The sequence below is a fragment of the Pteronotus mesoamericanus genome, unplaced genomic scaffold (genome assembly GCF_021234165.1).
Source record: "Pteronotus mesoamericanus isolate MK-2021 breed Mesoamerican mustached bat unplaced genomic scaffold, CSHL_Meso_final contig_1161, whole genome shotgun sequence".
Lineage (NCBI taxonomy): Eukaryota > Metazoa > Chordata > Mammalia > Chiroptera > Mormoopidae > Pteronotus > Pteronotus mesoamericanus.
The window spans coordinates 148218-175306 of NW_026555028.1; the positions used below are offsets into that span (position 1 = coordinate 148218).

Below are 27089 nucleotides of genomic sequence, written 5' to 3' on the forward strand. Positions count from 1 at the left end.
TCATTGTCTTATGTACACCTATGTACAACGTTTCTTGTATTTTATATCTTCTTCAATAAATGCCTCTATTTTTCATATTACATGGCTGGCTGGATACCTTCTGGACAGACCTCTTATGTCTACACCCACATCCCCCACTTTCAATACAAGATACAGAACATTCCTATCACCTCAACAGTCCCTTTGTTTCCCTTTCTAAGTTATCCCCTCCCTGTGATCACTGTTCTTGAAATCATGCAAATGAAATCATACAGTATGTATTTCTACCCTATGACTTATTTCATTTAATATAATGTTCTGGGATTCAACCATTGTTGCATGTGTCAGTATCTTTTTGTGTTTGTGTAGTATCCCATTTGATGAATAAGGCACCCAAATTTGTTAAATTACTCTTTTGATAATGAATATTTGAGACATTTCCAGGGTTTTTAAAAACCATATGAAAAAAGCTGGTACACACATCATTTTACAAATCCTTTTGTGGACATATGCTTTCTTTTCTTTGTATTTACGTTTTGCATAAATACCTAGGAGCAGAGTTGCTGGGTCATGAGGTGGATGTATGTTGAATTTTATAAGGAACTGCTAAAGGGTTTCCTGCAGTAGCTGTCTCCTCACATCCTCGCCAGCATGTTATTATTGTCAGCTTTTTTGTTTTGTTTTGTTTTTGTTTTAAATGGAGAGTGATGGCACACTGAACCACCATGAATGATGCAGAAAGAGGAAAATACCTCTTGGTTAGGGTTACTGATTTCTTCAGGGCTGATCCTTCTCCCACAGGTAGGAGAACTTACTCCTGAGTCAGCTGGAGTTTGAATGGGGGATCAATTCATTTCTTTCTTTCTTTTCTTCTTTTTTTTTTTTGGAAAAAAAAAAGCACCCTCACATACTCTTTCACAACCAATCTTGATAAGGAATCTCAACAGGTGGTGGGAGAGCAGCTCAGAGATGAGGTCATTTGCCCAGAATTCACTGAGCAGACCTCACTGTCCTAGCCCTCTAAAGAAACAGTTGCCCTATTTCTGAGCATACCAGCCAATCAGTTATATGTAAAAAGAAAAAAATAACCCACTGAATGAAGAGTTATGATGGAACTATGCTACTTCATATTATCCTACTGCATATTCCTCCCTCTTCCATGGGTCACACTACAGAAGTCAAGATGAATGGGCAACCCTAGGTATTGCTGGAGCATGTCCAGGACCCCTAGCACATGTGAGATACTCCAGGCCTGAATGTGAAGTCCCAGAGCACGAAAAGCTGTGCACTGCCACATGGCTTACAACACTGCCAAAATAATAATGCTGTTTTGGTGAATGAGTCTGCCTTAACAGGTGTTGTGTCCCTGTCTTATTCCAGATGTTTCTCAAGTGCACGGAGGAGATTGAGTAGAGCAAGCACTCCTATTGCAGGAAACTATCCACCCTCCTAACTGGTACCCATGTGGTTGGTTGCCTTTTCTTAAGCGGGGTGGTTACCTTGAGGTAACTTTTCTAGCTAGGTTGCTATTTTGGGTGCATGTCAGCCTAATTCATTGATATGAACAGGACCATCCTCATTATGAAGGTTTTCTTATGATAGTCCAAAGATTCTGCATTGGCTAGTTCTACTGAAAAGGCTCCAACTTTGGTACACAAGCAGAATCTCAGGGAGAGCTCTAAAAAGTACCGATACCTGGGTCCCCCCCAATTCCCATTTAATTGGTTGGGGTGCAGCTTGGGTGTGGGGTGGTTTAAATGCTTCCCATTGAGTCTAATAAGCAGCCAGGGTTGAGAACCCCTAGAAAACCCCTGCACCAAAACTTCATCCACTTTTGAAAAAGAAAGTCAAAATCAAATAGTATTGAGAAGCTTATCAAACACTGAACACATCAAAATTTAAATCATAGCAATGGAAATGCTTCAGGCTCCCTAGTGGTTAACTGCCACAGTAATTAACCCATATGGCATTGCAATTCCATGCCCTGACTCAAGGGTGGGGACTGGAATTGTCCACTGCTCACCTAACCTCATATCCGAACTCAAAACAGAAAAAAGTACTTAGGAAAAAAATGATTTAAAAAAAGGATTAAAAGCTATGATTAATAAATAGAACCCATAACTAGAACCCATATATTTGCTGGGGTGCAGTAAAGTTGACTTTTATATCACATTTTTGATTCTGTGAACTTTAATTTTGTTTTAAAACCTGATAGAAAAAGTTGGAAATTATTTATTCCTGAGTTTGGTTACACTGTAGCCATAAAGAAAACAATAATATTTACAAAGTATTAGCTTTGGATTGTATTTTATAAAAACTATAATTCACTCATTCTTACCTCAGATTTATCAGTTATAACACTATCATTTTCCTTTACTTCAAGAATTACTCTACCTTATTGTTTACAACTACTTCTCAGAGAACAAATATTTTTATGATTATTACAACAATGCTACTTAATGTTTAAAACCTCAAGATCTACAAGGAGGATAAAACACTTTAAATTCTAGATAGATAAACAATAGACTAATCATAAAGAGAAAACAAACGGGAGAGTCTCAATGAACTCTAAGTTATTCAGATTAGAATTTCTATAAACACATATTAGAAAGTACTTACAGTGAAGAACAACTTTCAAGGAAAAATTTATCCCCTGATCTTCAAGGTAAAACTTGGAAAAGCAAAAAATTTCCAAGCTGTTCATTTCATGAAACATGGGTAGTCAAAAAATTTAGAAGTAATTCGGTTCCTTATTCTTCCCTTGTTGAGGTTGAGTTCATCTTTTTCAACTTTGCCCTGCAAGTCTTGCATACAGAAGCCTTAACAATTTTCATTGTTCCCCACTAGCTCACTTTGTTTTTGAAGACTTCAAATAAAGACATCAAAAAAGGGCTCATCCATTCTATCTGCTCTGCTGTGAAGACACCTTCCCATTTGTGTGTGTGTGTACATATATATACAGTTAGTCCTCACTTAATGTTGTTGATAGGTTTTGGAAACTGTGACTTTAAGTGAGATGACACATAATGAAAGCAATTTTACCCTAGGCTAATTAATAAAAACAAGAGTTAAGTTCCTACAGACTATTTCTGGTCACTAAAACATCAAACTTCTAAATAAAGACCCCAAACACTTCTAATGTTAAACATTAAAATGAATGGTAGCGATGCATACATGTAAGAAAGATGAATTAAAACCAAGTAAGATAATGATTTTCCAACCCACTGATTCCAAGTCAGAATTAGAGTGGCTGCAACAATCCTGGCAGCTCAGGGTGCAAGATGGGTCCCACCCTGAACAGGAGGCCCTTCCTTCGCAGGGCCACTCACACCCTCATTGACTCAGATGGGGACCACAGAGACATGTAGATTCACCTCACTGGCACATCCTTGGGATGTGGCAGGAAGATGGGATCCCTGTAAAGAACCCACGCAGAAGTGGGGAGCATGTGCAAACTCCACACAGACAGTGGCCCTGGCCCAGAACAGACTTTTTAAAAAAAATCAGTGTTACACTGAAAGACATTACTAAAGGACCTAACATATGGGATATTTTTATTATATTTTATTTTTATTTATTTTTATTATTTTTTTAATCATCGCCTGAAGATATGTTTATTGATTTTAGAAAGAAAGGAAGGGGGAAAGAGAAAGACAGAGAGAGAGACATTGATGTGAGAGAGAAACATCGATGGGTTGCCTCCCCTACACACCGTGCCCAGGGATTGAACCCACAACTGAGGTATGTGCCCTGACCAGGGATTGAACCTGCAACCGAGGTATGTGTCCTTCCAGGGATTGAACCTCCAACCTTTTGGTGTATGGGATATCACTCCAACCAACTGAGCAACCCAGCCAGGGCAGAGACTTTTTTTTTTTTAATAATGATACATCATCACTGACACAGCTGGCTTTCTAACGGCCAGCTTCTTTCCTGTGCCTGCCGAGTGGTGAAGAACCCATTACTACTCTGGGCTAGTACATTAGCCCAAATCACAGCCCCAATGCCCTTTGTGGCTTAGGTTTTTCTCATCCGTTTATCTTTGGTTGAGCAAGAAGTGCAACTAGGTAATGACTCAGCACAAGCTATCCAGCTAGGAGCTCTCTCCTTGCTGCATCCAGCTCAGCCTTGGAAAGACTTCAAGTGATCAGTCTAGGATGGAGCAGTGGTTTTGTGGCCCAAAGGTTCTTACAGGCCTGGCAACAGCCCCAAACTATCAGCCAGTGGGATTTATTTAAGTGTATCTCCAATGTTCTTTCTGAATCAACTTGAAAAATATTGATACAAGGCTCCCTAGCCCCACCCTCAGCCTCGCAGGAAGCACCAGTGACACCCAACCTCTGCCTGAAGCCAAGCCTTCAGCTACCATATTTGGGGACTCAGTCCAAGGACATCTCCAGAAGTTAACTCAGGCCACAAGGTGTACCAGACAAAAACAAGCAGAAGGACTGACACTGAAGTTAAACAGCCCCCTTTCTGTTAAAGTCAATGTCAAAACACTTCGGCTTACAGCGAGTTTGTCAAGATCAGAAATAAGTGGGGTTATGCTTCAACAGTCACTTGACACTCCAGTAGAGAATGGAGGATGACCCTAATATATTTTCCTTTTTAAAGGAAAGTTGAAATCTTACGTATTTTTCTTTTCACTCCTTTTTAGAAAGCTATCGTTCAGAAATAGAAATAGCCATCGATGCACCATAGAGGAGACACGCAATCATGGAGTGCCCAGGAGCCGAACAAAGGCGCTGGCCACCTCGCTGACACTGCCTCCTGAGGACCAGACTGGTTTACCTCAGGCACCTAAACACGTTGCTGCAAATGCCACAAGGGAAAATGAAAGGGAATGAGCGAAAGATTACTGCGCAGCTCACCTGACCTGCATATTCTTTGCCTATTATCCTACTCTTTGCCACTGGTAATCTGTTCTTCACAATCTTAACAGCTTTTCAAAGTCCAAGATTTTGTAGCAGCATTTTAAGGTAAAGAGACAAGGGAATGTAAGATATCAAAGAGTTAATACTTAATGGGAAGACAACACAAGTTAGATATGTATTTAGGACAAGGAAAATGTGAAATGCATACCAAAGAAAAAGCTTAATCCAATCACGATTCACTATTAGCTATAAAACAACTTACTTATTTTGGATTGCCAGGAGAGAAAAATTATTCTTTCCCAACGAATGGTGACAGCAATAACTGATATAAACTGAGTTACCAGCCGAAGTGAATGCAGATAAATTCAACTGACCTAATGATCATTCTTTAAACTCTTGATGGAATATTTAAATTTGCAGTGCAATTTCAATGACATTTTTTCTTCTTCACCTCTTCGAGTTGTGATCATAGTAAAAATAACATCAAATTATGAGAATTGGGGGCTCTGTCACAATTTGGCTACCAGGACTGGTTTTCTCCGTCTGGGCTTAATGAATGACACACACATACACTCCAGAAATGTCTGCTGCATCATACTTGTTATTGGTCTCTCAGGAGCAATCATATTTTCCTGTGTTTACATTCAAGTTAATGTATAAAGTCAAGTTGATAAACTAAAATCAAGGACCTTACCTTCCACATATTATAATCATGATTTTTTAAAAATAACCTTGGAAGATAAATAAAACACATCAGCTTGGGAGTCAAGCTGGCTCAGATTCTATTTACTTAGTAGCTAAAGGAGCAAATTATTTACTATCTGAGCCCTGGTTTCCTTTATCAATAACAAGAATATCAATAACATACCCTGTAAGGCATGGTCCACCAACAGAGGACACACAATAAATGATTGCTCTTTTTATTGTATTTTCTGTGAAAGGTAATTATTGGCTGATGTAAGAGTTAAACAAGTAATAACTGTGATGGCATCATTACACAATTTTTCCAATTAAGAAAGAAATTACCTTTCTCTTCTGTGCCTAAACTAATTATTCCCTGCTCCTTTTTCTTCCTGATCCTCATACATCAGCCTGTAGACTAAAAAAAAATAAAATAAAATAAAAAATTTCAGATTGGATCCTGTGGCTCATCATTAACTAGTCTTCTGTAAGACTGTCTGGATTTGAGGCCCTAAGAGCCAGAAACTTTCTTTAGCTCCCTATGGAGACCAAGCAAGGCACGGAAAACTCAGGTCATCCTGGAATGGGTTTCTCCTTTGTCCATGGTTCACCCAAGCATTCTCTCTCTTTTAGCAACACACTCTGTTTCTAAGCTTTAACAAGAATTTCAAAACATAGTGCTAGATCAAGTCCAAGTGTGCATCTAAAGTCAGACTACCATAGCCTTTGCTAAATCTTTTCAGTCATTTCCATATGGTTGCACAGAATAAACTCGCTAAAGACTACGATAGCCAAAAGATTACTACTCTAGCAAAAAGAAAAGCAAATATTAAATATCTGTTAAGCTTCTATTATGTTGCAAGTGTATCTACATAAATAATCACAGCTACACTTCAAAAAAACTTTCTGTTATTCATTGTCATGTAACAGATGGCCACAGGGAGACTATGAGAAGTGACGTGACTTGCCCAAGATTATATCTCCAAGAGTGGGAATTCATACCTCCAAATGTGGAGCCAGGTCATGTGACCAGACCCTCTGTCTATTGTCCCTACATGACATTGCCTCTCACAAAGAAGAGATTTACTAAGCAGCGCTGGCTCTCATGATCATATTTCACTTGGTGTTTGGAAGAGCCCATGAGAAGCTATGATCATGTCCACTCTACAGGAAAGGGAGCTGGAGCTCACACAGAACACTCTCCAAAGCAGGGATGGGGGTCACGAGTCCTGCCATCATCCCATCAGCAGAGTGCCACAGGACAAAATGCCCACAGTTGACCCTCAGAGTTTAAAACTCAGTTTTCTAGGATTCCCTCGCAAATAACTTTCATTCCAGTGTGACTAACTCTGCCCTTTACCATCTAGGAGAGGAGCTTTATTTTATTTTTTTAAGTACAAGATCTAAAAGAAAAAAATCATTTTGAGTATCCTTCTTGATAAAAGACAAAAGTACCCCCTACAATATTAAGCTTTATAGAAATTGCATTATAAACTACACCTCATCTGCAAAGTTAAATCAATAAAATTTGAAACAGTTCAGTCTAGGAAACATCAAAAGCTATGCACAAAATATCACTAAAAACAGTTGCTTGGAATCTATAGACAGAAAGTAGATTAGTGGCTGCCTAGGGCAAGGGGCTAGGGGGGTTGGGAGAAACGGGGAGTGACAGCTAATGGGTACAGGATTTCTTTTTGGAGGGATGCAAATGTTCTTGAATCGACTGGAGTGATAGTTGCACAATTCTAGGAATGTACTGAAAACCATTAGATTTGTATTATATGGTATGTGAATTATATCTCAAAAAAGCCCTATTATAAAAAAGATCACATAAAGTATGATTTTATTTACATTACATTCTGGAAAAGGCAAAACTAGAAGGACAGAGAACAGATCTGTGGTTGTCAGCAGGTAGGGAATTTTTTAGGGGGGAGGGGTGATAGAATTCTTCTCCATCCTTATTGTGATGGTGGTTAAATAAATCTACATATCTATCTAAAATTACAGAATTATATAGTAAAATTTTAAGCTGAAAAAATACAGAAAAACAGCTGTTTCTTAAAATCAGATCTACTATCATTAAATTTTTGTTACTCTTCATATGGAAAAATCGTTTACTTATCTTAAAAAGTTATCCTGGTGTTTTAGAGTGCTATATCCATATAGCGAGAGAATTTTGAAATATTTTGGAGGTGAATGTTAAGTAGCAGGTTCTCCATTAAATGAGGGGAGAAACCAAGGTAGAGAAGGCAAATATAAGAGCGAGACAGAGGGGACTCCCAGTCGGACTGTTGTTAGGACTCTAGGCGCACTCAAGCCCCCGGTAAACACCACGGGTGAAGTTAGAGGTCTGCCCAGCATCTGAAAAGCTAGTTCCTGACCTCAAAGTGTTTTTAATTTAGTAAGCAACATGTAATTTATTATTGGAGAGGGGAGAGTACCTTTTAAGATATAATGGAGAAAACTTTATTTTCCTGAATCTACAATCTGAATTTTCATTTATATGACACAATGAGTCACGTGAATCAAAACGCTACTGTACTAATGTTTGCTCCTCATCTCCTCGTTTGGGAAAATAGGCCAAGGTTGCGATGAGGCCAATCAGAGGATACCTGTGGATGTGGAGCCTGCGGAAAGCCAGCTCTCTAGTCAGTGCATGGTTCTTCATTCAGCTCAACAAATAGCAATTAATTCACTGCGGCGGGGGTGGGGGGGGCAGGGGGCATTTACATGGAGGTGAGGGAGCCTGGGGACACACCTCCACCAAATTAGGCAAGGTTTTTATTCACTGTTTCTTTATCTAGAAAACTAGTTTTTATTTTAAAAAAACTGCTTATCTCTCATGCTTAAGAACTGCCTACTAATAACAGAAAACGTTTTCTTTTTGCCTTTTGCAGCATTTTAAAAAGAACGAATTTGCATCTGATGTGTCCACCAAGGCTCAGCGTTACCCAGGACTCGGGGTGAGGTATGAGTGAATCCATTCAAAACAGTCCAAGGGGGGCCATGATTGCAGAGGTCGGAGGGAGCCCTCCAAAGTCAAGGAAAGGCTAGGGGCACTGCAGTTGAATCCAAAACAATAGTCCAAAGTGCGGCATGAGTTAGATTCCTCCAAGAGCTCTCAGGAATTTTAACTTACATCACTTAATCCTTGCAACAACCGAATGAGATTTGAGACAAGCACGTTATTATTACTATCTATGGGTTAGGAAAATGAGGCCTGACGCTTAAGGAACTTCATCGAATGCCCCCCTGCCCCCAAGACTAGTACGTGGCAGAGCATGGCTTAGAGCCACATTCCTGACTCTTTATTAGTAACTGTGACATTACACTGCTCCACAGACACCCCAAAATTCAACCTGGAGCCACACATTTCTCGTAAGCTACTCTATTGTTAACGATGCACACCATACGTTCTTCAGCAGGATAAGGAAGGAATGCAGTTAAGTTGTTTCCCACCCTTTCTTTCTTATTCTCAACTGAGGGATGCACATCTTCATTTGAAAGTCACTCTGCTATGGTCAGTGTCCTTGGTCTAGATCTCTCCTCTCTCCATTCCGAGGATTCACTCCTTGTTCAAATCTTCTGCCAACACATAAGCAGTGAAAATGCAAAAATGCATCTGAAACTGTGGCCAGATGAAAATCCAACTGGGACTGCAGGCTGCAGACAGTCAAACTGCAGGTTCCACACGACTCTCAGTTATTCTTGACCTTGATCTGAATCACAACGGCAACCTTTTCACAGGAAGACAGCACCTTATACGCTGCTGCTTATGTGCGTTCTTTATATTTCATATGAACTAGAAATTTATACTCTTCATTTCAGTTTCTCAAATATTTTAACTTCCTGAGTATATATGGAACAATTCTGCTATTGAGAGCTAATGAATGTGACTGCAAGTCCTATTCATGCATATTCATGACCAGTGAGGATTCAAGAAATGTTTTCTGAATGATGAATAAATGAAACATTACTTCATTGATTAATAAACTCCGCAGGTCAATCTACGGCTCGATCTCACCCCCAACAGAAATAAATGTCAAAACTACACCGCAAAACAGACAGTAATAAGGATGCTGTGTTCCTTCACATCCAAAAATGAGTCCTCTTTACTGAGGAATATCATGACTGAATGCACAAAACCAGTCAGTGCTTTCAAATGTCTGTGCACAGACTGGTTCTCTGTTCTATAGCAGGATGTTTGATTATATGTGGGTCACTGGAAACCACTCTTATCACACCCCCATTTATAAATTTGCATTTATAAATACACTTAGCTATGCAGAGATGAGAAAAAACAAGCTATATATGGCTAGTGCCATCTAATTTTATTAACTAATAATTGAATAAGAAGGTATTTGAATAAGTCTCTGATCAAACTCACCTGTGAGAATTTGAGCAACCAAGTACCAGGGTGTAAAACGGGACAACGACCTGCTCTCTGACTGCACTGCAGTAATTCAACACACAGAGATGCCTGTGCCAGCCAAACCCACAGCTTGAAATCCTGTTTATCTGCCAAACCAAATGGCTTTGTGCTGCTTTTCAATCTCTTTCACTTTATTCTTAAAAAGCCAACATTCAAAACCAAACTAAAACTAGAGACAGGATGGTAGAAACCTTTGAGGAGAGAGTATTGTTTGAGGGAACACTGCCGAGGGAGACAGTAGGTGCGAGCACTGCTGTTTTTTGTTTTGTTTTGTTTTTTAAACCTCATCCTAGGACTTGCTTATTGATTTATAGAGAGAGGGGAAGGAAGGGAGGCAGGGACGGAGAGAGGAAGAGAGAGAGAAAAACATCAATCCGTTGCCTCATACACACCTCGACCGGGGACTGAACCTGCAACCTAGACGTATGACCTGACTAGGAATCAAACCTTCGGCCTTTCGAGTTTAGGGGATGACATTCCAACCAACTGAGCCACACTGGGGGCTTTTTGACCTGGGGGTGGTTACATAATGGTTTGCTTGGAGCTAGACTTGTCTGTTTTCTGTACATTGCTGTGTACGTTATACTTAAATTAAAAGAAAAGAAAACCACTCCGGTACTGGGAAAACTCTTTAAAAACTCTCCTTTGATGCCATCAAAATATCCTTTCCTATTCTGTAATTAGAATTGGTGAATACATGGCTAGAAATAACAGAATTATCAAGTCAGAAAGCACCTTTTAGAGCCATTTAGCTCAACTTTTTCTAAAATGTTCTGTAAGAGACTCACTTAGTGCTTACAAACTTCTAACCATCTCTGGCAGGCAGCTTTGATTGTTAGAAAGCTCCTCATTATTCTCTAATCCACAATTCTACCTTTAAAATTCTCAATTATTATATTCTCTCTCTCTTACACACACACACACACACACACACACACACCATAGTCATTTCAATATCTTGTCAGCCAGCAATGCACATGGCCCTGTATTAAATGATACAGAATTAAATAAAGACTCTCCCCCTCAAAAAAGTGAACACCAGTCAGCTTGGTGGACAAATCAGAACAAGGTAAGTTTATCAAACTCCATGCAACATCTTCTATACTGTCCTTATCTATTTGTACATATTTCTGCTTATCAAGCAACTTTTAAAAAATCATTTTAAAAACTGTGATAAAAAGCACATAAAATTTACATCTAAACCATTTTTAAGTGTGCAGTTCAGTGGCAATGAGTGCATTCATATTCCTGTGCAATCATCACTACCATCCACCTCCAGAACTCTTTTCATCTTGCAAACTAAAACTTTAGAGCCATTAAACAATAATTCCACTTTCCCGTCCTCCCAGTCAATGACCACCACCATTCTGCTTTCTGTCCCTACAAATGTGACTATTCTGAGTACCTCATGTAAGTAGAAACACACAGTATTTGCCATTTTGTGACTGGCTTATTTCTCTGAACACATTGTTCTGAAGGTTCATCCATATTTTAGCATGAGTCAGAATGTCCTTCCTTTTTAAGGCTGAATACTACTTCATTGTACGGAATTATCACATTTTCTTTATCCATTCACCCACTGATAGATGCCTGAGTTGCTTACACTTTTGCTAAGATAAATAACACTGCTATGAACATCAGTGTACAAATATCTCTTTGAGACTCTGCTTTCAGTTCATTGGGGTATACATCCAGGAGTGGAATTGCTGGATCATACGGTAATTCCATGTTTAATTTTTTTTTTTTTAAGCAACTGCCATACCATTTTCCATAGCAGTTGCACCATTTCACATTCCCAGTAGCAGTGCGCAAGGGTTCCAGTTTCTCCATATTGTCACCAACACTTGTTATTTTCTGCCTTTTTTTTTTTTGATAGTAGCTATTCTAAGCAACTTTCTTTTGATAACAACTGTAACAATGACTACCACTAGCAATGTGGTAACATGTGGCTAGCTCTGAATCCACTGCATCCTGGAATCCTCAAAACCAACCTTTGAGGTTTAAATACAGGACCCTGAGGCACCTTATCCCATTGTTAGGTTGGGACAGATTTGGAATTTGAGTGGGAATACAATGAACTCCATTTCCTGTGCTCTAACCACTTCACACACTGCCTTCCTTCTTACCGGAAATGGTTTCTGTGCACTCATTCAGTGCCCAGGGATCACCAGAGCAAGAAGATTATTGTCCCACCCATAACCACAGCAAATTAATTTGTCACCTGTCTGTGAACAGCCCAGAGAAATCGGAGAACAACTAACTCTTCCAGGGAAGGAACTGAACATTTAACAATGTTTATATTTCTCCCCAAGTACTCAGTACAATGCCTAATACACAATAATCAATAAGTATACATTTTAAAAATAAATTATGGTTACAGAAGCCCAATTATCAGCCTCAACGCCACACACCAGTCTGGGTGACTAGAAAAAACACAGAGTGGACAGCCACATACTATATACATTACATATTAGTAATTAAGACCACTTAAGTATTTTCCTTCTGATTTCTTCACTCTTACATAGTTGTTTTTTTGTTTCTTTATCCTTCATTTACCCCTAATTTTCCTTCTCTCCTTCCCCTCCCACTCCTTTCCTGCTCGTATTTTAGATCATCTTTGGAACATGACTTTGCTCTAATGATTACCGTCCAAACCAAAGTATAGCCACCCATTCATGAAGCAGTCACTGGCAAGAACAGGAACCTTTGATCAGCCAGGGCCACTGATAGGTGGGGATGGGGAAGACTTCTGCTGAAACTTCAGGAGAGACAATGGATCCTGAAATAATCTGTTAGAAAAAGAGGTGGAATAATCGAGCTGGGTGGGCAAGCAGTCAGCAATGTCCCTATACATCCTGTAACAGCCACAGCGAGGGGTTGGCGTGAAACAGTGCCAGAGGGCAGAACTAGAACCAATGGGCAGAAACTATGGAAATAAAATATCAAAGCATGAGAGAAAATGCTTTCTAATACTCATGCCATCCAAAAATAAAATGAGCCACTTTGGGCAACAGGAATATCCCTGTCACTGTGCTTCTCATAATGTGACTTCCATCTCCTGCATCAGAATCACCTGGCCCAGACACTAACATTTGAGACCTAGTGTTCAAGGGAAAGCGACTGCCTGTTAAGGACTATGTGTAAAACACGCCACAAATATCTCTTCCTTCTGTAAGAGTCTATGGTGCTAATATTGGATACCAAGGTAGAAACATGATGTCAAGAGCCCAGCAGTTGACACGTGACCCCAAAGGGGCAAGTCCTTTGTTCAGCTGGATTGTACAGTACTGCCTTAGTTGAAGACTTGCAACTACAGCAGCAATGTAACATTTGAGAGTCATTCACCAACAAAGGAGTCAGAATTTTTTTTCTACTAGACTCTTGAAAAATCATCTACTTGGAAAGGAATTTCAGAAAAATTACAATTAAATCCTCATTTAGTGATTATCTTAATTTATTTAAAACTTTAAAAATAACTGAAAACCAAAAAGCAAGCAGTTATGAAATTTAATTTGGTAAAAATTTTCTATATACATTTGGCATCTATTCAGTTTGAAACAATCTGAGAAGTCAGTGTGGTCCAGGGAGATATAAACCAACTCTTACGGTGTGTATTTGACCACACTGATTACCATAAGTCAGTATTAAAAATTCATTTGAAGCCAGGGATTGCGACCATTACTATATTTGTCTGTCACTCTTCATACCAGGAAGCCTCTCATTATTTAAAGATGTGGTCCATCCCCGTAGCCCAGGCCGGGGGAGCGAGCCCTTGCCCTTCTGGAATCCCCGGACTCTTTCACACTTTTGCATTTTCCCTTATGACTTCCAACTGGGGAATTCCTTCTCCCCCAACCTGACCCACTCCAGCATCTTGTCTTCACTATGACCAACAGCCCTTCCTTCTGAAGCAGAGCACTTTGTACTCTCAGTCAGCATTGATCACACTCTGAGAAAACCAGGTTTATGTCCTTATGTCCCCACTTACAGTACAGTATCTTTGGATGCTGAGGCTATCCTTCTGAGCCCTGTAGCCTCTGGAAATTCCTGGTACCTCGAAGGCAGATCAGAAGTCCAACTGACCAAACACCTGAGCCTCTAGTAAACACTCTGCTAGGTAGGATGGTTTATGATTGACTTCCCCACTAGACTCGGAGCTTTTCCCAGACTTTGACAGTATATAAACTTTTTATTGTACTTAGTCCAATTGATCCTTGAACAATGCATGGGGTAGGAGGGCTGACCTCCATGCAGTCAAAAATCTGCACATAACTTTTGAATCCCCCAGAACGACAGTCATCCTCAGTATCTGCAGTGGATTGGTTCCAGGGCCCCTGGCAGATGCTCAAGTCCCTTATATAAAATCGCACAGAACAATGCACTGCGCTGGCCCTCCTTATCCTTGGTTTTCTAACCGCAGACCAAAAATACTATTAATCAGGGGACAAGAGGACCCAGACAGTTCAAACTGTGTTGTTCAAGGGTCAATTGCATGTTTCTTGATGGTAGGAATGAACAGAGTTCCCCCCTCCAAGAGGGAAGCCCACAGTCTAGCTGTAAAAACAGCTCCCTTTTATTCTATGCCTATGTGTTCCAAAAACAATATTATGAGATTATATATTAGCTCTGTTGATCAGCACCACAAACCTGAGGAGTGTTATTATCATTTTATAGATAAAGAAATAGTGAGGATAAGTAACTTCCCTAAAGTCACCAGCACTGGAGCCTAGATAGGAACTCAGATCTGTCTAAGTTGGAAGCCCATTTTCTTTCCACCATATTATACTACCTCCTCTCAAATTAAAAATTATTAATCAACACTGATTAACTTATTAATTTTATTAATAATGTTAACAATGGATTTATTAAGTAGATCTTCAATATGCTAAATCTGACTATGCAAGGTAATTTCCTACATAATCGGTAAATTATATCATTTTGACCAAATATTGCCAGTCCTAGTTATGGTGACGCTTTTTTTTTTAATCCTCACCCAGCAGTATGTTTTTATTTATTTTAGAGAGAGAAAAAGCGGTGGGGGCGGGGAGAGGGAGAGAGAGAAAACATCATGTGAGAAAGAAACATTGATCAGCTATCACCACTAAATGAATCCACCAGGTCGGTATGTGTCCTGACCGGGAATTGAGCCCTTAAACTTCTGGTGTACAGGATGATGCTCAAAACAACAGAGCCACCTGGCCAGGGCATGGTGATGCTTTTAATAAACTAATTTATAAAGCAAAAGCACAATTCCAATACCAAACTGCTGCTTCACAACATATTGTCCTTTTAAATCAAGTAGAAAATACTAACCTTACAGAAATTTAGCCCTCAACTCCAAACTGCTTATTTCTTCAATAGCATTGCCATCATCAAGATGTAGGTAATGTGTGGGTAAGATCATCACCATTTAGGGCACTTATCAAGTACCTACTCACTAGTCACTGCAAGTTTAAGCCTTCTGATGTCACGTAAAACAGCAATAAGTGTTACTTTCTAGCCCCAAGTTAATCTCTGTGAAATTCCCTGTAGGTCCCTCAGTTAATCATCCACCTATTCAAAGCAGTAGGCGATGCTCAATGTCTCTTCATTATTTGGCAATATCGCAAATACTGGATGATGAAAAAGTCTAGACAAGAAGCTGATCGTGATGGGGAAAAAAATCTCTTCCCACTAAAAGATTCCAATGATTCCTCTTTGTTTACATAACAACATCTAACATTTAGTTCCAGACAAGGATCCTCCATACCTGACCACCTCGCCAGATGGAGTTCTTAGGTCCCTGAATGATCCCTGTGCCAGCCCGATCTGTTCCTTTCCTGGGTGGGTCTTTCCCGGGTTCACATGCCCCATGTCATCTTCAGGATTTCCATCATTGTCTGCACATTCGTGCCTGAACCTCTGACACTGTGCCTGACTCACAGAGGTTGCTCAAGAAAGGTTTGCCCTACTCAATACTAAATAAAACTAAATACCAGACATGAGCACTTCTTCAAGAAAATATCTCTATTTACAACTCTTCTAGCACCTTACGTCCTCCAGGGACAGGTCTGTTTGCAGCTATACCCACACAAACCTCTTAATGGCCACTTTTGCCCTCAAATTTCCTGATGGCTCCTACATTTTCTCTGCATTCACGTTGGCTCCATGTCATTGCTCATTATACAGCTGTTTTAAAGTCATATAAGTGATGCTCTTTTAAAATAAAAATGTACATAAGAAAAAAAATCAGCATTCATTTATCCCTCAGAAATAATCACTATTAAAACTTTAGTATAAAACTTAGGGATATGTATAGTTTACACATTATGTATCCCACATATGAATATTTTATTTCAGAAATGGTATCCTATATTACTTACCAGTTTATGTTCAGCTTTTTAAAAAATCTTTCATATTAATAAGTGTAATTTAATATGATTTCAAAAGGTATCTACAAGGTATTCCATTGTATAGATGTATCTTAATTTGCATTTGTTCAATAAACCTTTCTCTTGGATTGGAATTTGTTGAGTTGCTGGGCCTGCCACTGTGTGTTTTAAATTCCAACAGATCTCACCAAGCTAGTCTCAAAAGGACTGCTTTGTTCACAATCCCTGATCACCTAGGAGGAGGGGCTCTTCCACCATTTCTTTCTTTCTTTCTTTCTTTCTTTCTTTCTTTCTTTCTTTCTTTCTTTCTTTCTTTCTTTCTTTCTTTCTTTCTTTCTTTGCATACAGAAAAATGTGCATTTGGGCACAAGGTCAAATATGTTTCATGATTTGGGTTGTGGTCAAAGTGAGAAAGTCACTGTTCAATCCCAAAAATTCAACCAGAGGTTATAGATTAAGTGATGTTAAAAACAGCACCGAACCATTGTAGTTAGGATGAAGAAAATTATTAGGTTACCTGAACATTCAAGGATTTCAAAACACCTACTTAAGAGTTACATAACAGTTTCCATGATGGAGAATTTCAAAATGTACGTGTTCCGTCTTTCTGTTGGTGAAAACTCAAGTGTGGCCACCACGGGCTTTGCCAGAGAAGGCTCTACACTGATGACTAGATTCATTCTTTTTCTCTCTCCTCCCGGCCCCCTGCCCCTTTCTCAAGGGCAAACTGAAAATGAACAGAGCAGGAGGTGGTAGAAAGAGCCCTAGGGGAAAAGTGGTGTTGGGTGATAAGGAAGGTGGGGCTGCAGGCAAATAACAGGCCTGGTACCCTTGAAGCAGGAGGAAGTATCACTTCCTCGAGGCCTCCTCCCTCGGGCCTCGCTCAGGCCTTGCTCTGGCCTCCGCTGCAGTTCTGCTCTGCGTGACATAGCTTCCCAGTGGAAAGCAGAAGTGGTCCTCCCTGTCCCCACGTCGTTCGGAAACATGCTTCTCCATTTCCCTCCCCTCCGTGGGGGTTAACATTTACAGGCAGAGGGGAGGCACCCAAGGGCCCAAACACCAAGAAGGCATCATTGCTAGCTGGAGACAGGACGAAACCAGACCGGTCCCTCCAATCTCACTGTGTGTTCTCACCACCGCCCAAGCAGGACCCAAGACGTCACTACAGCTCCCAGGCGCATGTTATACCAACAGAGAGAGGAAGGAGAGTTGGGGAGGAGCTTCCAATTGGCAAAGAGCTTCCTATGAGCAAGGACTAAGGTCAATAAAGAGTAGTGAAAATGGGGAGGTGGGGGTTGGGGGGGTTGGGCAAAAAAAAAGAAAAGAGAAAGAATTTATGGACACAGACAATGGTGTGGTGATGGGAGGGAGGAGGTAGGAGGAAGGGGTTATAAGGGTGACAAACAGTGATGGAAAAAATATTTAAAAAATTTTTTAAAAAGAGTACTGAGAGTGATTTTAGACGCTTAGATAAAATTGGGAGTCCAGCAGCCTAGCAATATTTGACTCCCTCTAAAGTATGAACTGTAAAAAGGAAAAGACCCCCAGAGCTACAGGAATGACGCCTCCTTCCCAGGGTCCTCCAGCTCAACAAGAGCAGAGCCTAGAGAATTAAGAAACACCCTCTCAAATGAGTTATTTTTACATGCATCCTCATTTGTGTAGCTTTATGGAACATCATTTATGTATCAGCATTTCTTAAAATGAACAAGGTTGTGTCCTGGCTGGTGTGACTCAATGGATTGAGCATCAGCCTGTGAACCAAAGGGTTGCTGGTTCGATTCCATGTAAGGGCACATGCCTGGTTTGCAGGCCAGGTCCCCAGTGGGGGGCATGCAAGACGCAACCACACATTAATGTTTCTCTCCCTCTCTTTCTCCCTCCCTTCTCCTCTCTCTAAAAATAAATAAATAAAATCTTTAAAAAATAATGAACAGAGTTGCATTGAGACTAATGGAAAATCTCTTCCCTTTAATGGTCCACTCCTATCATGCCCATTCGTAGTTTGAAGGTTTTGTAAAATGGGAGGGGTGGGGGAAGAGTTGAAGATGGGAGCTAGACGAGGGAGATTGGAAATAAACTGAGGACTATGAAGCACATTTACATCATCAACACTTAAGTGTTCTATGCAAATGAAAAGTCCATCCTGACTGTAAATATAACTTTTAAGAAATAGTTTTGTGACAAAGGAGGAAAGTTGACAGCTTATTCAGTACCAGGGGGAAAGTGAAGTTCAGAATAAGAAAAAGCCAAGAGTGAAGAACAAAAGCTACTATAGGCTTCTGGACTTCTCAACATGGATGAGCCTTTTTAACATATCATCCCAAGTAATTATGTAAACTTGCTATTCTAAATTACAAGAGAATGCTTCCAGCTCACTTAAGCCAAAGATACTTAAAAGAAGGTCCCAATCTTTCAACTGGCCTGTTCCAAGAATTCTAATTGGCAGATGTCCATACTATTTTCTACACTTCAGCTTCTCCCCCAAATGGAAACTTACTCAAAATAAATTTTAGAAATGATGATAGAGTGAACTCAACATTTCACAATTTAAGTATCAGGAAGCTAGGCAGCTGTAAGTCGATATTTCTGGAAAAAAAAGAAAAAAAACCCAAACCAACTTCCTTTTCCATGCCTTTGTCTTCATTACCAAGCTTAAAAGATGGAGGCAATGTCTGTCCATCGTAGGAACATGGGCTTAGGACAGCACCATGCTTAGTAAGTGGGATGCATGTTTTAATGTGCATCTTGTGGGCCCCATTCCTTTATAGTTTCACCCTGGATGATACTTTCGCTGATACCACATAAGGAGGCTCATTCAGCAGAAACTGGAGGGAATTCCTTTGCAAAGTACTTCTGTACTAACCAATAAGCACCTGCTATAGTCCCCAAGGCAGCCACTGGAGCTGACCTGACAGCAGCCAGAAGCTGTGCCACGGTGGCAGTTATAACAGACCCTCCCTCCCCAAGCAGAAAGCAATGCAGCGAGGCATAAAAGCTCCTCTCCCCACTCCAGCTTAAGAACCCTAGCTGGAGCATCTGCTCATTTGTCCTGAGCAGTTAGTCACTTAGTTCAGAAATTCACCAAGTGGTGGAAGAAAATTACTTGTGATACTCTGTTTTAAAAATGTGTATTAAATGATAAATTAATGTATTTGTTTTTAAGTAATTGAGTATGTACTATAGATCCAAAGGCAGAAAATGGAGAGAAGCTCTAAAGTTGGAGCCAGAAAATATGTCTACTCCGCCCAATGGTGCCACTTAACCAGGTCTGTGACCTTCAACATGCCACCAAACTTCTTTTTTTTATATCTTCTCTGCCCACCCTGGGGGACCATGAGAGGTTCATATGAAATCAGAGTTCAGGAAGGCTTCAGAGCCCTGGGTAAGAAAAAGGTGTTGGCACTATCGTTGCCAAGAAGTGCCCATGAGAGGTTTGAAACATCATTGATCAATGTTCCTACTAATGATTGTGGCGACCTTCCAATATTAATACTCTCCATATCTGAGGATATCAGCAATGAGAGTGAGCTGTAACAATGTTCCATGCTCTGGATGTGTGTACATTGTATTCTTATTTATACAGATTTAAAATTAGTATTTTTATTTTTGGATAATACGGTTTAACACTATTAAATGAAAATTCCATGTATTCAGTTGAACCAACTGGCATCTCAGACGTTTTGGTGACTTATTTCTGAATACAAATATAATGGAACTAAAAGCTTTTGAAATGATTTTTAAAATGATTTTGAAAATCACTAATTTGCAAAAGTGCTGCACTACTTTTGCGCTAAAAGAATGCCATGGGAAGGGGCAAGGGGTGACCGATATCATAAATTCTCCGCATACCTTTGCAACACCATGACTCTGTAAGACAAAGTGGGTCTTTTTGAGTTGAACTGTTGTAGGCTACATCTGACCCTGCAAATCAAGCCCCCTTCTCCAGGTAATACAGCAGAATCACCAGTCCTGAGTGGAGCTTCCCACTTAACTAGCTCTGGTATAACCTGATAGTCCAAGAAGTCTCTCAAACTCCCATTTTAGAAACGAGGACAGAGGGCCACTAGGCTTCAAATGCCTTAGGAACCCCAGCCCTGTTCCTTTTGCCTTGCACAGGGCCATACTTACACTCCTTCTTCCACGTACTCTCAACTATGTGACAGGCTCCAGGGCTAGCGTTCCAGACAAGACAGATAAAGTTGTGGCCATAGAGCTTTCTTGTAGTCGTTAAGACTATACACATGGGGGCAAGTCATGCTATAACTCTGGTTACTGTCATAAAGGAAATGCAGGCTGAATTAACGGCTCAAATAACTTATCCCAAATCACAGCTCTGGTAAATGGTAGCAGAGACCCAAACGCAGGTTTCCTGACTCGCTGTTTCCCCTTACATTGCGCTCTCCACACTTCACTCAGGAAGAGGGTTGCCCCACTGCATCCAAAGAGGCCCAGCCACCAGGAGCCTCTTGTGATGGAATTTCTTCAAGACTTCCTTATCTCCAAATGAAAACTAGTACTGCCTGAATCCTACCCTTTTCCAGCAAGCTTACCTTATTCAGAAAGGGCTTTGGGTGCCTAGGAAGCGCCTGTACAGTTAGTGCCTACACCCTTCCGCGCTACTTGAGGTGTTTCCAGTCAGTACAGAGAGAACACCCTTGACCACCTGGCCTGCTGGCTGGGGGCAGCCAACAAATCAAGGGCAAGAGAAAAACATACCAAAAACAAAATATGTAGAATCTGACAAATAAGTAGTCTCTAACAAGATTTTAAAATTAAGATATAATACTAAAGAGAAGAGTGTACTTTAAAATTATTGATATTCATAAGTACCTTACATATACTAAATCATGTCCTTCACAGCTCTTGTAGTTTGTAAAAACAATATTTATATTGCCACTACATAGAAACTTATAAATCGCCAAAGAACTTTTCATGGAAAATTTAAGACTTTTCTTTCACCAAAATATAATAGCTATTTTCCAGTCAGGAAAAAACCCTACCGTCTCCACTGCATCCTATTTGTAACAATCTCTGGTTCTCTTTAAATTTAAAAAATTTAATTATCACTGTTCAATTACCTTGAAGAAGTGGGTAAATTAATCTCAAAAAAGCCAAAGGTAAGTCAAACATCCTTATTGGCTAGTTCTTAGGGTGAGCCAGCCTCTTGAGTCCCCCCTTTGCAACACCAAACCTACGGTACATTAAGATTTACTAGTAAAGCCAAGTGGTTCAAATGAACAGGTTCGAAATCATCAAGTTGAACCAGCGAGATTTGTTTTTTTTATAGTCAAAATTATTTCCAATAAATTAGCGTCATTCATGAAATGCCTAGTACGTGTTTGGGGCTTTACGTGCAACAAATTGCTCAGGAGATAGATAAGTTCTTCCAAAGATAACGAAACTCAAACAGGGAATTTCAGTCATAGGCCTAAGTTCACACTCAGCTAAGGAACTTGCAAAACTCGCATCCAGTTCGGGTTTCTGAGTTGGTAAAAAATTTGGGTGGGGTTTGGGGTAAGACAACACACACTTGGAGACACCAAGGTACCACTGCAGGGCCACGCCGGCTATTAGAAGGCACATTACAAATGCACAGCACCCAGAAACCGACACAGTCGGTCTAGATAACGCAGGAAAGTGGGAACTGAAGCTTACACCCTTCCCCCATGGCGAAGGAAAGACAACCCCTGAATTCTTAAAATAACTCTTCGCTTCCTCTCGGAGGCGGAGGCACCGGACTGTTGCTCCGCGGGCCAACAGGCGCCTGGCTCAGCAGGAGGGTGCACAGCAGCCTCCGCCGTAGCCCCTCGACGTCACGCTCCTGCGGGGCTCCCCAAGAGGACAGCTGTCCGCCGGCCAGGAGAGGGCCTGAGCTGAGCCCCACTCCACGCCTCACGAGACCCAGGGCCCAGCGGGGAGCCCAGATTGTGCAACCTGAGGAGCCCCCGCCAGGGTGCCGGCCAGGATCCCCGCCGCGCGCCAGCTCCGCGTGGAGAACGGCTTCCCCGCTGCGCTCCTAGGGCGACCCAAGCCGGGACGGCATCCGGCTCTCGGGTTCTCGCCAGAGGGCCCGGCGGAGCGCCCGCCCCAGCCCCCCGACCCCGCCCCTCCCACCACGCCCCTGCGCGGCTCCCGGGACCTGACACCTGCGGAGCTGCGCGCCCCAGCCTCCTCACCCCCACCCCCCACTCTGAGCCCGGTCACCCACGGGCTGAAGGCACCTGGGTGCTCTCACCGGCGGGCTGGGCGCCAGGGCAGCCAGGAAGCGACTCGCGAGCCTCGCTCTCGCGGTCGGAGCCGGCCCCCGGCCCCCGGCCCGCTGCCCAGAGCAGACTTCACGTCCAGGGCCGACCCCGCTCCCCGACTCCCGCCAGTGGCACAGCTGCGGCTCCCGACCGCTCCAACCTGGCGCCCCCGCCCACCCCCTGGGCTCATGCCTGGGACTCACCAGGTCGCGGGGGAAGTTGCGGATCCGCGGGGGCGGTCGCGGCGGCGCTCCACTGTGACTTGAGTTCAGAGCGGGGGACGCGACGGGGCGGCCCACCGGGGCCCAACGAAGAGAGGTGCTGCGGACTGGGAACCGAGGACGCACGGCGAGGGGCTGCAGGCTCGGGGCGCGGGTGGCGCGGCCGCCCCGCTGGCCGCGCGGGCTGGAGGCTGCAGCGCGTCGGCCCGCAGGAGCCACGGCCGGGAGCGAGCGGTGGGCGGCCCAGCGCGGCTGGAGAGGAACTGGCTGTCGCTGGGCTTGGCCGAGAGGTCCCAGCTACTTCCTGGTGCTCGGATTTGCATACTGCGCCCGGGGGCGGGGAAGTGACCGTTTGGCCCCTGCCCAAGGTTTGGATCTTTGGCTTGGCTGTCGCACAGAGGAACCTGGTGTCCTGATGTACCACTTGGGAGGGTGGAGACCCCTGGGGCCCAACATTCTTCACTATACACGACAGAAGGATCTTGCAGAGAGACCCTCTGGAGTCTTGTCATCGGCGAAACCTCTTCAGTCTCATTTCCTTCTCTTCCAAACAACTCCCCAAGGTGTTAGGAAGTGGGGTGCCCCTGGAAGCAAAGGGGGCGCACTCTGATCCCCCAACATTTAGAGTTCTGTAGAGGGAGGATGAGATGTTGCCTAGCTGAAGCCCAGAGTCTCACTGGGTTATCAAGCAATATAGAATAAGACCCTTAAGAGTGTACACGGGGATGTGCAGGGTGCCAATGAAGGGGGAAAAGGCTGTGGAGTTAAATGGCCTGGCAGTTACTCAGTTCCTCAAAACGTCGATTTCCTCCCAAGAAAATGGAGATAAAAGTGCCTACCTTGCAGAGTTACTAGGAGGATGAAATGCCTTCTGTAAAGGGCTTGCACTATGCCTAACACACAGCAACAGTCGCTGTTATTGTTTCATTGCTACTACCTTTGTATCTCACATGTAAACATTGTGTTTGGCACATGGCAGGTGTGCCAAAGAATGACTATCTCTCCAAACTCATGTTCCAAGTCAGCAAATGCCACTTACCAATCCAAAATGTAATATTAGTCTCAATCACCATGGGTGTCCCCTTGTAAGCAAGATTCCACCCACTGGGATCCCAGCATTGCACTGCACTGTAGAACTTATAGGTAAATAAACAGCACCCTGAGGAAAAACTTAGTCTTTGTGTTTATAATAGCAAACACTGAAATGGGGACTATTGGGTACCAGACTCAGGGCTAAGCATTTCGGACCGATTGAGTACCTTTTATTAAGAAAGTCCTTAAGAGGCTGGCTCCACCTAAAAAGCCACAGTCCAGCAGCCAGGCCAGCCACCTTGTAACACAATCCACACATCAGCCATTTGTTACTGGTAAGAGGGTAGGAAGCTCTACAAACTACTGCCTTAAATAGGGGGTGGAGGGAAGCAGGGTGGTTAACACCTACGATGTTCACTGGATGTAGTAGTTTCCTGCTGAAAAGGAGGTATTGGGTTGCCTGTTAGAAGGTGTTCAATGTATGAGTGAAATCTGTTACATGGACAGATGTATGGAGTAATTCACAGCCTGAGGGCCTATTTCCTGAACTTTTCTTCACAGTGACCTCTCGAATATATTGGCTCTAAATTAAAATATCTGTTGTTACCAATGACTCCTTGAGATGTGGCAGTAAATGTTTGGTGTTGATTAATCCATCTGGAATATCCTGTGTTTTGTCTTTTGGTGAAATGTCTGTTGGAATAAGAAACAAAAGTATCATCAGGCAGAACTGGGCTTGCACCCAGCTCTATCACTTCTAACTCCTCACTCATAAGCATCCAAGTTCATCACTTTGTTCATCTAGACCACTTATAGTATGCAACATTCATTTTAAACTAGACTTAGATCCTTTTTAGCATCTTCTGCCTTTGTTTCACATGTTAACTTTCAACTCCTAGTAGACAGTAAACCCCTTTTGAGAAGGCATTGCTTGCTCTTTCCCATTGTACCTCTCCAAAATTCTGCTAGGTGCTTTAAAATACTTCATTAGTATTGATGGATTGGTTCATTGATTTATGGATTGAGTTGTCTCAACAGTGTTTTCTATAAAGAATTGAGCACAGAATGGAATGATTCTGCTCAGGTTGCAAATCAACGAAGATTCCTTTCCAGGGTAAGCAGGTTTTACAGAAGGTGGAGGACGTGACTGAAGGTGACAGAAAGAGCAAGGAACGGAAATGGCATCAACTGTTGTATAGTCCATTCGCACTTTTTTCAGATTATGTATTTGCAAATCCACTTACTCATTAAAATGTGTTTGTAACCCCAAAATCAATACATACACCACCTTTACAGTCATTCATGGACACGAGCACAGCAATGAAAATTTGAGTTTCTTCTCTCTCACATTCCCAGCTGAAGTCAAACAAAGCGATCCTCTGCCTTTTTGTGTTAGCTCCTGTGTAATATAAACACTAAACACGTGGTTTGTACTTTTTGTACTTTTTGTTGGTGATTTCACTTTTTCACTGCCACCAAGTGTAGTGCTGAAGAGTCGTCTCCAGCACAAGAAGACTGTGGTGTGTCTAATGGAAGAAACACGTGTGTTAGAGGAGCTTGGTTCATGCATGAGTTATACTGCTTGTGGCTGTGAGTTCAATGTTAGTGAGGCAGCAATATATATTAAATGGGGTGTCTTTAAACAGCTTCACACATAAAACAAGGTTATCTATAAATCAATTCATGAAAATATGGTGGCCAGAGGCTCACAGCAACCTAACCCTATATTCCTTCCTGGGACAGTGGTTCAGTACTAGGTAATACATTGTGGCAACTTTATAGAATGAAACTACTGCAAATAATGAGAATCGACTGTGCATTAGAACATACCGTCACCTGTTGGTAGGAAAAATGAAATGCCTGACCTCAAGGAAATTCTCCTTCATCACAGACCTTCATCACCATATGTCTGACCTTGGCCCTCGCAGACCAGATTGGTCACTCTCAGTGCACACTTTCACTGCCATCTTGCCATCTGATTTACAGCCCATCCCACTGCTACAGTGTGGACTGTCCCTTGTGCCCTTTCCATTATGCTGGAAGCTTCCATCCGGGGTTTCAGACACTTCAGCCCAACTCTTACAGATTGTCTGCACAAACCTTTTGGTTGGCATTGCAGGAAGGGGAAGAGTAGACACTAAGATTCTCCATCTGACTCTTACAGACCTGATTTCTGAGGCCCAAGTAGCAAATAATACAGAGCAGTGGCACTCAACCCTCTTGGCCCATGAGACTCCCCTGCTCAGGCCCTATCCAGATAATCAAATCAAAGTTGGGGGGGTGAGGGATAAGGGGAAACCTGATCATCAGAAGCTTTAAAGCTCCCTAGGTTACTCCAATGAGCAGCCAAGATTGGGAACCACTGTTAAAGAGCCCCACCCAATGTCCTGGCTGGTGTGGCTCAGTAGGTTGAGTGCTGGCTTAGGGACCAAAGGATCACTGGTTCGATTCCCAGTCAGGGCACATGCCTGGGTTGCAGGCCAGATCCCCAGTTGTGGGGCATGCAAGAGGCAATCACACATTGATATTTCTTTCCTTCACTTTCTCTATCCCTTCCCCTCTCTCTAAAAATAAATAAATAGTAAGAGCCCCAAGCATCCTGGGAGAATATGGGTTATGTCTGCCAAACGAATGTGTGTCTACTTACTACCACTTTTCTAAATAAAATATACTGGAAGGCCTCTTACCTGACACATTTGGGACTGATGATTCAAAAAAACTTGTTCAAAGTGGAGAAATGATAAAACTGATGTAAATGTGCCTTATACATTTTACTGGAACTTCAGCTAAAGTATATTCATTCACTACTGATTTCTTGTGCAGGCCAGAGTGTTTCCTCTGACCAGGTGTCTTCTGCTAGGTGTCCTGTGTCATCTTCCTTACCTTAATGATACCTGTGAAACCTCATCTCTGATTTCTAATTATACCTTGGTGGAAGCCGAGCGTGTGCCTGCAAAGCTATCTCACCCACAATGTCTTACCTCCTGCAGCTGCTTTACCAACACTTAATTCAGCTTTTATTTGCTTTTATGATTTACCTATGACTGTTTCCAAATATTTGGCTTGGTTTACCTAGAAGCATTTCCATTCATACTTTTAAGTTGCTATTAAACAAATTGCCCCTTTTTAGCAGCAGGCACAAATTGACATAAAAACCACTGGCTTTTGGAAAAGTGTATAAGTTTTGGAGAGAGGAGAGGGTTCCCTTTGCTGGAGAGATGGAGCACCGTTTCTCAGAGGGAAGCCGGGAC

The 27089-nt window shown here is 42.1% G+C and overlaps 1 protein-coding gene across 2 annotated transcripts in view; it reads right to left on the reverse strand.

The window, feature by feature from the left end:
• Positions 1 to 23075, reverse strand: part of LYN (LYN proto-oncogene, Src family tyrosine kinase) — a 125036-nt gene extending 101961 nt beyond the window's left edge. For both annotated transcript variants that reach the window (XM_054581869.1, XM_054581860.1), the window contains exon 1: positions 22789 to 23075. The gene's annotated coding sequence lies outside the window, so the exon portion shown is untranslated. The remainder of the gene's footprint in view (positions 1 to 22788) is intronic.
• Between the last annotated feature and the right edge of the window lie 4014 nt (positions 23076 to 27089).